Source organism: Halichoeres trimaculatus, unplaced genomic scaffold, assembly GCF_033239565.1.
Source record: "Halichoeres trimaculatus isolate MK-OKI-2021-1 unplaced genomic scaffold, fHalTri1.1 fHalTri1_scaffold_1, whole genome shotgun sequence".
In the NCBI taxonomy this organism is placed as follows: Eukaryota; Metazoa; Chordata; class Actinopteri; order Labriformes; family Labridae; genus Halichoeres; species Halichoeres trimaculatus.
In genome coordinates this window covers 14,439,108-14,451,132 of record NW_027437179.1, presented here as the reverse complement: position 1 = coordinate 14,451,132, position 12,025 = coordinate 14,439,108, and positions in this window count along the sequence as shown.

The window sequence follows — 12,025 nt, the reverse complement described above, 5'->3', positions numbered from 1 at the left end:
AAATTTGTTTAAGACGACGTTATCCAGATAAAATTTAGTGATGACAATGTGCAAGATGCAACAGACACAGGCTCTGTGTCTGTTTCATCTCACCACTCTGTTACTCTTTGACTGTCAATAAATGAATCCTGGTGCAAAATCTGGCTTTTTTTATCATGGAATCCAAGGCAGGAATCAAATTCAACCCTTCTTCTTTCATATTTTGATTGAAAAACTTTTTTATCTTTATCTTTTGTGCCCATGTAACCTTAGGAGCTCTGTAGAAACCCAACCCTGATCAAGGTTTGAAAACAAATCTTTATTTCCTTCTACTGTGAGCAAAGAAAAATGTTTTCACCATTCACTTTGATAAAGCCCATTGTTTGAAGAAATGAAGCTGATCCTTTTCTTTTGTGACTGTTTACCTCAGGGTTAGTCTTGTCCTCCATTAGTGACTCTTTCAAATTGTCTTCATTGACTGTTTATCATAAATAATGAGTATAATCCTTAAATGACAGGTTGTGTGTGTTTCTGCTACTTCCAAAGTCTACAATTGTTTCTTTCTCTCGTCCGTCAAAGAGCTGAGATCAGTTTTTCTTTGATGAAGTTCAGCTTTTCACAGCTCAGACGGCTCTCATGTTCACAGCGAGTCTGTCCTCGTCTTCATTATGTAACTGTGACTCTGTCAACTTCTTAGTGACGTCTCAGTGTTTGCTGTTGAGTAAAGGTGTGCACACACTGTATGTACATACCTCCACTTTAACAACAACACACACACACACACACACACACACACACACACACACACACACACACACACACACACGGATTAATAAAATGGTTGTTTCTTTTTTTCTTTTCAGGGACACACACACACAATGTGTCCGTTCAGCAGCAGAATAGAGTTTCACTGAAGAGAGAGCCGAGCCAACAGGACGCAGACAGAGAGAAGAGAGGCATTGTGTGTGTGTGTGTGTGTGTGTGTGTGTGTGTGTGTGTGTGTGTGTGTGTGTGTGTGTGTGTGTGTGTGTGTGTGTGTGTGTGTGTGTGTGTGTGTGTGTGTGTGTGTGTGTGTGACTCTGGCAGGGGGCTCAGTAGCAGCAGGTTGGACCTGATCTGTCAGGTGTCAGAGAGGATGCTCTTCTGTCAGGGTGTCACACAAAAACACATTTGCATAGCTGCACCTATTGAACCTTTCTCCACCACAAATTCTCTGTAACTCCTCACAGAACAGTTTCCTTTACTTTTTTATTTGGTCCTCCTTCATCTCCAAATATTTCCTTTGTGATTTAAATTATGTCCCACTTAACCTTCATTAAAATATCTGAGACAGTCCAAGTTGTTGATTGTATCGTCTACTGATTAACAAAAAAACAAACAAACAAACAAAAAAAAACGTTCTGCTTTGTTAAAGACATGTGTGTTACCGTGGAGACTTTACTTCACGGCTAGCAAATCTGATGCCTCTTGCACATGTGTATTCCTAAAACTTTCTGGAACATTTCAGGAGCTCGATGCCTAAAATTTTCCAAAGTTGCTTGTCCACACGTCACATAATGAAGTCTTATTGCTCAGATGGGTAAAGGGAACATCCAAGAGCGATACAAACCAAATGGGTCTTCTGGCATCAGGTAACTGGCACTAACACCTGTATTAGTTTTTGGTAAAGAGCTTCTCAAAACCAGGAAATGAAATTGTCCCAGTCTGCAGCATGTGGTAGCTTCTGCTCCGGTTCTTTGCCTGGTTTTCCACAAAGAAGGGGCCAAGCTGATCAGGGTCTCCCGTAACAATAAACTTAGGGGAGATCAGGGTAAAATGAGCCATTGTTTAATTATGCTGTCCCTTCAACATGCTCAAGTGATACAAAAGTAAAACGAAAGTGTCTGCCTTTATTTCAGGATGTTGCCTGTCAGTGTAAATGCTAAAAATGCATCCCTGGCAAAAGGTTTGAAAATATGACCTCTTACAAAAACGTTGTCTTGTTGCTCTACTTGACCCAGTTTAGAGGTAAACTGATCCAGGTCAGTGGGTAAACTGGGACACCTGGGGGTAAGGCGACCGATTCACTTTTTCACTTCTAACTAAAAGCAGGACTAAGATTTGTTGTCTGAGCATCCTTTCTGTGTAAATGATGTACAAACATTGTTTGGTTTGGACTTGGTCATCTGTTACTTCATCATGGTCAGAAAAAGATCACTTAGTGATAAGGAAGAATGGGAAGCAATAACCTCACTAATGAACCATGAATCATTGTAAGATGTCTGAGTTATTGTAATTGAGAAATCCTAGTTTAGAGAAACACTTCAAATGTGAAGGGTGGTCTCAGTAACATGTGCTTGACACCATCTAATATGGTTTACTCCACTCCACACCAGTTCAACCACTGGTTCAATTTACTCCAAGGCCTTTGGCTCACTTTACCTATAGACTATATAAAACATGGACAAAGCATCCGGGACGTCACCCATCTGTTCTGGAAACCGTGAAATGAAGCCAATCCGTGGACGCAGCCACATTCACTATGATGCCAACTGTGAGGGTGCCCGGCGGTCATGTGACCTGAGCTGTGCCTCTGATTGGAAAATCAAACAATCCTAATAACTTCTAAACTGCAGAGTTAGAAAAAAAATACACTCCCAGTACAGTGTGTGCTGATAGTGAAATCAGTGTTTCAGACCCAAGCCATTTTTTGAGCCAAGCTGTAAATATGCTTTTTAATACCGTAAGAGTCTGTTTATATGGCTGGAAGTGTACATGACTACTGCTCTTTCTGCAGCTAGCCTCAAGCAGTTTCTCGACGAACAGTGACTTTTAGGCTTCATTTTTACTTACGGGGTGTTGTCCCTTGACTTTACCCCACAGCCACCATTTTGGAATAAATGACCTAGCTTAGCAATACAGGCTAATCTTTAGCTAAATGGCTCACATGGTTTAATATGCCAGTAAATCATGTATGATAAACATTTTCACACTTGGATATGTTTGTTTTCATGAGACTGTCATTGTAGTGGAAATGCAAAAAAACCCTACTTTGACAAGAAAAGAAACCCAAACTTTTTTCTTTAATTAAATAAAAAAAAAAACTCAACCACATGCTTCCCTCAATCAAGCACCCAAAAAAGAGGCTGCTTGCAGAATATGTGGTCATGTGACAACAAATCTGTACCATTTCTTAGATGCAGAGGGTGGGTCAACTTACCTACTAGCTCATTTTAAATTTATTTTTCTCCCCTACTGTTGACAAGTATCTGATAAGACCTTCACGACAAAGAAGAAAGCTTCCAAAGGTGAGCTTTTTTATGTAAAAGCTGCACTTTTCTATATTTGCTGGTAATAGTTCCATCCATCTATCCATTTTCTATACTGCTTATCCTGTTCAGGATTGTGGGTGGCTGGAGTCTATCCCAGCTCTTAGGGTGAAAAGCGGGGTACACCCTGGACTGGTCGCCAGACTGTTTTTGGTGTTCTTTTTAAATTTTCCAAAGAAGAACTATGTAATTGATTTGTATGAGCTTTTTAAAGATATCATTTAGGTAACAAGAAAAACAGCCTAAAGAGCGAGGAATAACATGTTCCAGGGTTGGGATTGAAGCCACTTTAGGGGGCGTGTGATGTAACCACTGGGCTCCAACGGTTAAGTCACATTCCTACACTTCTCCTCTCCCTATTTTACTACATATATGCAAAGTCTGTCGGTTCGTTTTTTCCCCTTTCTTTTTCTCTCTCACACACACCCTGAGCTATGAACGTCTCCGACTGGTCGGCCTGCAGCAGCTTGCACAGCGCAGGCAGAGAGGACATGCTGCAGCAGCATCTTCTGAGCTGAGTTTAACAAAAGCTGACTCGAGCACTGAAAGAGAGTTTCATCAGAGAAGATCAGGAGACATTTCAAATCCCTGAACTCACAAAAAGACATGGAAGAGTTATAAAATATCAATAAACTCCAGGAAATGTGTGATTTCAACACACATGATGATGAACTTTTGAACAGATGTGGAAATTAGGATTTGAAAATTCTTCATGCTCATCTTATATAACATGAGATTTGTATGTTTTGATTCTTTGTGATGTAATACCAGTGAAAGAAGAGCTCTGTACCTACAGCACATAGATCCTCTGTTTTTAGAGTTCAGTTCTGAGATGACAGCTGGCATTTCAAATATTTGATTGACAGCCAAAAGTGGGTGTTGTTCTCCTCCTGCCAATGCCGGGTTTCCCTAACTTTGATGGCTTGGAGTTGGAGCATGATTACAGATTCTGGGCTTGGTTTGAAATATGCAATACTTTAAGTAAATTACTGGTTCATGCATGTCTTGAATGGGAAATAAATCAGTCCTTAAGTACCTTCAGGACTTTCATTCTGGCTTTGCATCAAAGAGCTTTTTAGTGATTTCACTGATGCAGACAAATTTCTAATAAACTAAAGTCCTGGGAGTTGAGGTTGAGACTTAGGTGCATGATTCAAATCGCTGCAGGTGTTTTCACACTTATGACTTGTTTCCTTTGTTCTGGTTCAGGTTACAAATTGATTCATTGCTGCATTTTCTCTTTGGTTCATTCTGTGTTCACACTTCAAGCCTCCTTTCTCACTGCCAAGGTAAAAACAAAAAAGTACTGGTCACGTTTTGCATCGTGGGAAGCTGGCTCCAAGACGCTAACCCTTGTTAGCCAGTAAACCTTCCGTGGGTTGACTTGGAGCTGTGAGGAGGTCAAATGCCTCATTAGCATTTGGTTGAATGAACATCTTGTGAAATGACTGCGCTCACAAAAATACAGAAGAGAAGAGAAGCTCACAGAGCTCAGTGATCAGGAGACTCATCAGTGGGTGGAGCTTTTCAAAGGTTGAACTCTTCATCTGATCATAACCTGCCCCTGAGCAAGTCAGCTGTCAGGCACAGGAAACCATGAGCTGATCTGTCCTGGAGAGGAGTAATACACCTTTATAGCGCTTTAAGTTAACCCTGAAATTACCTCTAGAAACTGAGGCCCCGTTTACGCGACAACGTTTCATCTGAAAATGCTAAAACGCAGTGAAAAAAATCTGCGTTTACACAGAAACGCTGATGGACTAAAAACGCTGTAGTAAGCATGCCAGGCCTGTAGATGGTGCTACAACTGTCTTGTCCAGAAGCCGCTTTTGGGAGATCTCCACCGAAGTAGAGTTTAAAAGAGTATAAAAACAGTCAGCTGATACAGCAGATTGAGCAGCACAAGCACAGCACGGTAGTTCGCGACTATCGTACCAACGGTACTGTTGTCCTGTTGAATGCGCACGGGCGAGGCGGAGTGGGACGTCAGCATTTCCACTGAAAACGCCGGCTTACTGTTTACATGGCAACGGTGTCGGGAGCTTGTCAGAAAAATCCAACTCTGGAGGCTGTTTTCAAAAGTTTGCGTTCTAGGTCGGCTGAGACGCCGTTTCTGTGTAAACACGAGGCTGAAACGCAACAGAACTTTTAAACAGTTGTCCTGTAAACGGCCCTTGAATCCTGCTTCATGTGCGAGTAGAGCGCTGTTGGGCCCCGTCTCCACTAAGCAGTTGGGTTCGAATGGCACACACTTTTTGGTGTTTCCTTTGACTAAAACTGGGACAAGTCCTCAGATTACCGACCCATACTGTTCCACTTTTTGGTACCTTTCTGTTGGGGTGCCAAACTAAACCGATCCAACCCCAGAAGGTGGAGCTAGAAACACTGCAGTCCGTTTACTGGTCGAAAGAATCGTCACTCACCATGCGACAGCAGCTGTATTTCTCAATGAGCCACATGCTGATCACAAAGAAAGTGAATTGCTGGATGTCTCCCATTGTTGCTCGTTCTTCTCCTTGGGTGGATTTATTAGCGGGGTACACTGTTTTGCCGCCACTCTTTTAAGTAGCTAACACAGCTATCGGCATCCAGCTTATACACTGCCGACCAAAAGGGACACATTTGGCTGTGGAAACACGAACAGGTTTAGTTTTACTGATCCGACCCGTACCAAACTGTACTGATCCATACTAGACCACTTGGTGTAATAAGCGCTTTTAACTCTATCTGTTGGGAGGCTTTTCTCTTCTTTAAGTTCATCAAAGTCCGTGGAAAGTTTTCATGACCAACACCTGCCAACACCTGGTGCAAACTTTATTCAGGTTTAGTATTAGGAGCCGGTTTGACAGCAGCTTTAACAACAAAGAAGAAACATTTACAGAGACATCTGATAAAGATGAAGAGGCTTTTGTCAGACATCAGTCATCAGTCTTATCTGACAGATCTGCTCTTTCATAATCCTGTTGCTGTTTTTATGCCTCGTTTGAATGAGAAAGGCTGGAATGAGCTCTCAGTCAGTGCCAGCTGCGGTTCTTTAGAGAACAATGCAGCGACTCCACTTCACTGCCAGACTGTTGAGTAATCAAGTTACTCAAACACTTCACTCAGACTTTTTCTCTCACTTTATTTTTAGCTCTAAATGCTTCAATGCTGACATCAATTTTGCAATTACAGCGAATATTATCCTGCAGACGTTAGATTACATTAGTTTATCTGTGCACTGTGCACAGATAAACATGATAAAGGGTCAGGAAATGAGACGTCACCACCTCCCTTTATTACACTTGATATAACTTTTATAACAGTGAAGACTTGAAGTTTGATCTTGATCCAAATCACAAAGCCTCTTCAGAGCCAAAGGTGGTTTATGGAGCACACAGATCACTCTTATCTCTGCAGCAGCCTGTGACCTCAAGCAGTAGCTACAATGTCTTCATCCAGAGTATCCTCATAAATACTCTCACTGCTCAGGAAACTGCTGACTCTTCTAAATCTGTTTTGAACTTTTAGACCCTGGTTTTAGATATCATTGGCCTCCTGTGTGTAATCACTATGACAGCCCACTCTGGTATTTTAGACAATAGTGGTATTTTACTTTTATAGAAACAGCTTGTGTTTATCCCTTTCCTGTGAAAACAATGCATCCTGGGCCCAAAGAGAGATCTAAGAATAAAAGGGTTTTCCCATTTTGGTGAGGAACACTGGACTCACCTGCACACACAACAACAATAATTCAAAACTAGTGGCCTGTCTTATTACCAGTAAAAAACAAATTTCTTATTAACTTAGTGTGACCCACATTTACCCACAAGTTCAGAGGCGGGGTACACCCTGGACTGGACACCAGTCAATCACAGGGCTGACACATAGACAACCATTCACACCTACAAACAATTAGAGTGTTCAATTAGTCTGGTGAGCATGTTTTTGGGAATTGAACCGGTGACCTCCTTCCTGTGAGACTGTAGCGCTAACCATCGAGCCACTGTGTAGCTGATTGAAAGTGATGAGTGAAAATATTTTAATATTTAAGAATCCTTATAAGTTAGTTTATTTCTTAATCGTATGAAGTTTTTTTTTATTCATTACGAGTAATCCAGGCTTTATTACTTTACACTTTGAGTAATCTTGAAATACAGTATTTTTCTGTACTTGCCAAGTCAAACTAGCTTAAATTAAGTGTTTTTAGACAAGTTTTAAATAATAATAATAATAATGATAAGACAAAAGATAGTGACCTTAAACTGGGCAGTTGTAACTCCATGCATTAACTGCCAACATGTTTGGATGCTGAAGACTAAGATTCTTTAAAAAAAAAAAAAAAAAAAATACTGTGATTGCAGTTACTTTCATGAATGTTTTTTACAGTCTGAAAGTCTGGTCTGAGTTGGTCTGAGACCACAGACTGTTTGTCTAGTGGATGTTGTCTTTGTGATGTCACCCATTTATTTCTGATACAGGGTTTTGAAGCCTATCGTCTGAAGTTCACTATGTAAGTGTGTTAATTAGTACAAAAATAAATAAATGAACAAATAAATAAACATGCTGGTAAGCCTGTGGGACCAAATGCAGAATAACCAAAATAGCTTAGAATCCCAAGCACTTCGTTAACGTTTTTTGCTTCTGTCATATTTTTACTCACTGTGGTCTTATTTCTCTCCATAAAGTGAAGTGCATCACCTTTTTAGATTCAGGACAACCATGGCTATAAGCTGATACCCACCCACAGGTTGGGATCCAAAAGGAGAGCGCTCCTGTTTTTATCAGTGCTTCAGCCCTACTTGGAACAAAATGTGTTGTTAGTAATTTCTTTCTGTTATAAGTAGTTTTTTTTTCTGACTGTGAAAGGCAATTTAAAAAAAAGTTAAACCTTTATTTTCATTATAATTTTGAAGCCCATATGAGCTCTTAAAGCTACACCTAAATATATCTGCAGAGAGGCAACAGATAAGCCTCGTTTTGGACTTGAGGTCTGAAACCAGTCCCTCCACTTCTTCCTCTAACACGGTTTTCATTTCTGCCTCCAGGTCTCACCTGCCTTCTTTAACTGTTCGTCACCTGCATTGTGGTATTTTTGTCGTTTTCTGCCGCAGGGTTTTTTCTGTTTCTCACTCTCTGCTCTCTGCAACTCTCATGTCTGCATTTCCCCCATTATGTTGTTTCAGTACAGAGAGCAGACTGGATGAATGAAAAGTTATATCATTGCTCAGTTACTTTCATTCAGTTTTTATCCTTAGCATGAATTTTGACATTTTAAGGGAACAGCTGTTTTAGCCCGTGCTCTATCTCTCTCCCGTCTGGCTTTCTTCTGCCCTGCTTTTCTTGCTCCACTTTCCACCATAACTACAAAATTAATCAAAGAAATCCTTTTCTTGAAGAAAAAAGACAAATCTTGCTTCTTGTCAGACGGCGAAGCGTCCTCAACGGGACTTTCAGGCTAAACGCTGTAAAATGATTTGTGTTCTCCAAACTTGCTTTTGATTTAGCGCACAGCTTCACAGTAACATCAACACTTTGCATCTTAGACACTTGCCAGAGCTATTCTCTGTCTCCTCTACGCTGGGTCCCTGGTGTTCCCCCACCAGAGCTGGGCTGAGCCTACAGTTGATGGGACTCAATCACAGAAAATTGCTTTATTAGACAAGATCCTTGATTAGAACTAGAAACAAATTATATCAAATTATGCCTCTTTCTTTCTTTTTTTGAAATCAACCAAGCAGCTTCTGATGTAAGAGGTTTCTATGAGTATCATCCGTCAGAGGCCGGAGCAGAAACCTGATGCAGGTACAAATACCAGTCACCAGTCGAGATAGTTTACACCTACGTCTGATCTGAACACAATGTGACCTGACTACCTACAGATCTGATCAGATCACATTCTTATCAGGACTTATTTATGTGTTACAGTAAAAGTTCTTTATAACCTCTCATTATCTCAGCCTACATTACTTCCTGTCAGTGTACGTGTCATTGTCACTGAGCGCAGGTCATTTACTGTCTCTGCTCAGCTCCTATTTGATCTCAGTCTATAAGTTTAAGACTTGATCTGATTGTACTTTTATTATTGCTTATTAGGTACAGCTTATTTGATTTTTAGAAATAGAAATAAAAATAGAAATAGAAATAGAAAATACTTGATTTATCCCCGAGAGGAAGTTCAGGAGTCACAGCAGCAATCAAGAAAACAAAAGTAAGAAAGTGTATAGAAAGTGCAAAAATGTCAACAAGAAAATATATGACAACAGCCCGTCCACCACTCTCCAACCCAGCCAGTCTCCACCTCCACAGGGTCTAGGACTGAGCCTCCCCAGCAGTCTGTTCAGTCTCTGTCTCCTGGATCCTGCCCACAGCAGGCAAAGCTCCTCCAATGTGGCGCCGGCGTCCGATGTCAGCTCCGTCAGCCACGTCTGTGAACAGCACAATGCCGCTCTGCCCTCCGGCAGCCCCTCTGCTGCTGGTGGGTTAGCACGGCTAGCTCGTCAATCCCACCAGAGCTAGATCCCACATTCCCAACAACGATGGATGGAAGGACAGGTCCACGTCGTCACCTCCCAGCTCACACCCGAGAACCAGCACGTCGTCCTCACCTCCTTCTCCTCACCTCAAGGGAAATCATCAAGCCCTACACTAGTTAGCATTGACATGCTACAGGCTGCTAACAGCTAATTTCACATGTAAACAATGCAGCCATGGTTACATGTAGGATCTCCAGACAAACACAGGAGAAAAGTAGCAAAAATATCACTGAAGCCACAAAAAGTTTGGTGTCCATGACCAACAAATGAGCCATACAAAGTAATGATCCACTCCAAATACAAAGATTACGAAAAAGAGACAAAAAAATTACAAGAAACGGACAAAGAAGAGAGAGCTGCTGCTACAGGCAGCTACTTGGGCAGCGCCTAGCAACGAGTATGATTACGAGTATTTTACCCCTGTACACACCAATATGATCAGCTGCATCAAGACCTGCTGTAGCAAATCAGGTATGTCACAAATACACAACAGTCATCAAAGGGTTAAAGCTAAAAAAATGTTTAAAAAAATCATACTTTTCTTGTACTGTTTATAAAACTCTTATTTTAACCTCTGTTTGAGACACTTTGTTTTAGCCTTTGAATGAATCTTTCTGTACACTTTTTGAGGGCAGAGCCATGGACAGACCTTGGTGTTTGAGGCCCACTCTTATAATGTGTCATAAACAAGTTAAACATCATTCTGTCCTCATGTCCTCATCATTTCAGCAAGTCTCACAAAGGTCTCATGGAGCACTTGTGCAATTTTTAGGATGGACCTTTTTGAGCAGTTCACAGACATATATGTTTGTTGCTAGGCGCTACCCAAGTAGCTGCCTGTTGCAGCAGCTCTCTCGTCTTTGTCCGTTTCTTGCAAATTTTTCGTCTCTTTTTCGTAATCTTTGTATTTGGAGTGGATCATTACTTTGTATGGCTCATTGTCGGTCACGGACATCAAACTCTTTGTGGCTTCGGCGGTATTTTTTGCTACTTTTCTCCTGTGTTTGTCTGGAGATCCTACATGTAACCATGGCTGCATTGTTTACATGCGAAAATAGCTGTTAGCAGCCTGTAGCATGTTAATGCTAACTAGTGTAGGGCTTGATGATTTCCCTCGAGCTGAGGAGGAGGAGGTGAGGACGACGTGCTGGTTCTCGGATGTGAGCTGGGAGGTGACGACGTGGACCTGTCCTTCCATCCATCGTTGATGGGAACGTGGGATCTATCTCCGGTGGGATGGACGAGCTAGCTGTGCTAACCCAGCGGCATCGTGCTGTTCACGGACGGGGCTGACGGAGCTGACATCGGACCCCGCGACACATTGGAGGAGCTCCGCCTGCTGTGAGCAGACAGGATCCAGGAGACAGAGCAGACCTGGACCCTGTGGAGGTGGAGGCTGGCTGGGCTGGAGAGTGGTGGACGAGTGGTGGACGGGATGTCGTCATCTAATTTCTTATGGACATTTTTGCACTCTCTATACTCTTTCTTACTTTCGTTTTCCTAAATGCTGCGGTGACTCCTGAATTTCCCCTCGGGGATAAATAAAGTATTTTCTATTCTATTCTATTCTATTCTATTCTATTCTATTCTATTCTATATATAGATTTCTACATCACATGAATGTTTGAATATGGTTTGAAAGTCAGCACACGTTTAGTATGAACACCAAGCATTATTGATTTTGACCATGTTTAAGATAAGAAGAAACAAAATACCCCCTCTTTAATTTAATTTCTTTAGAAAATTAGATATATTTATCCTATGTTAACCCTCTTCACATGCCACTACAACACTTTTTGTGACCAGCTTTTTATTCAGTTTGTGTCAGTAACAACTAATACAGCTGTACAACTGTGGAAAATGACGCACAAACATCACAAACCTGATTATGATTGTTACACAATCTTTAACCTCAGGGGTTTTTGTGGTATTTAACTTGTAAAGGAGTATAGGTTCAGTCAATGTTACTGTGGTAGTTGTAGGTTATTGTGCTGTTTTTGTGACTGAAGCAGAGGATCTGTTTACTTCTTCTGTCTCTGTCACTCTCCACACTGAGCTCGACAGCCATGACTCATTGGTTTCAACCAAACAGTTGTTAATGCGACATGTGTGTAAGTGGTTTCCATTGTGACTCAAACAAGGTGACTTCCCCGCCACACTCTGACAGATGACTAACAAACACCACAAACATGTGACCATGAATCTGTAATTATCACACCTGGA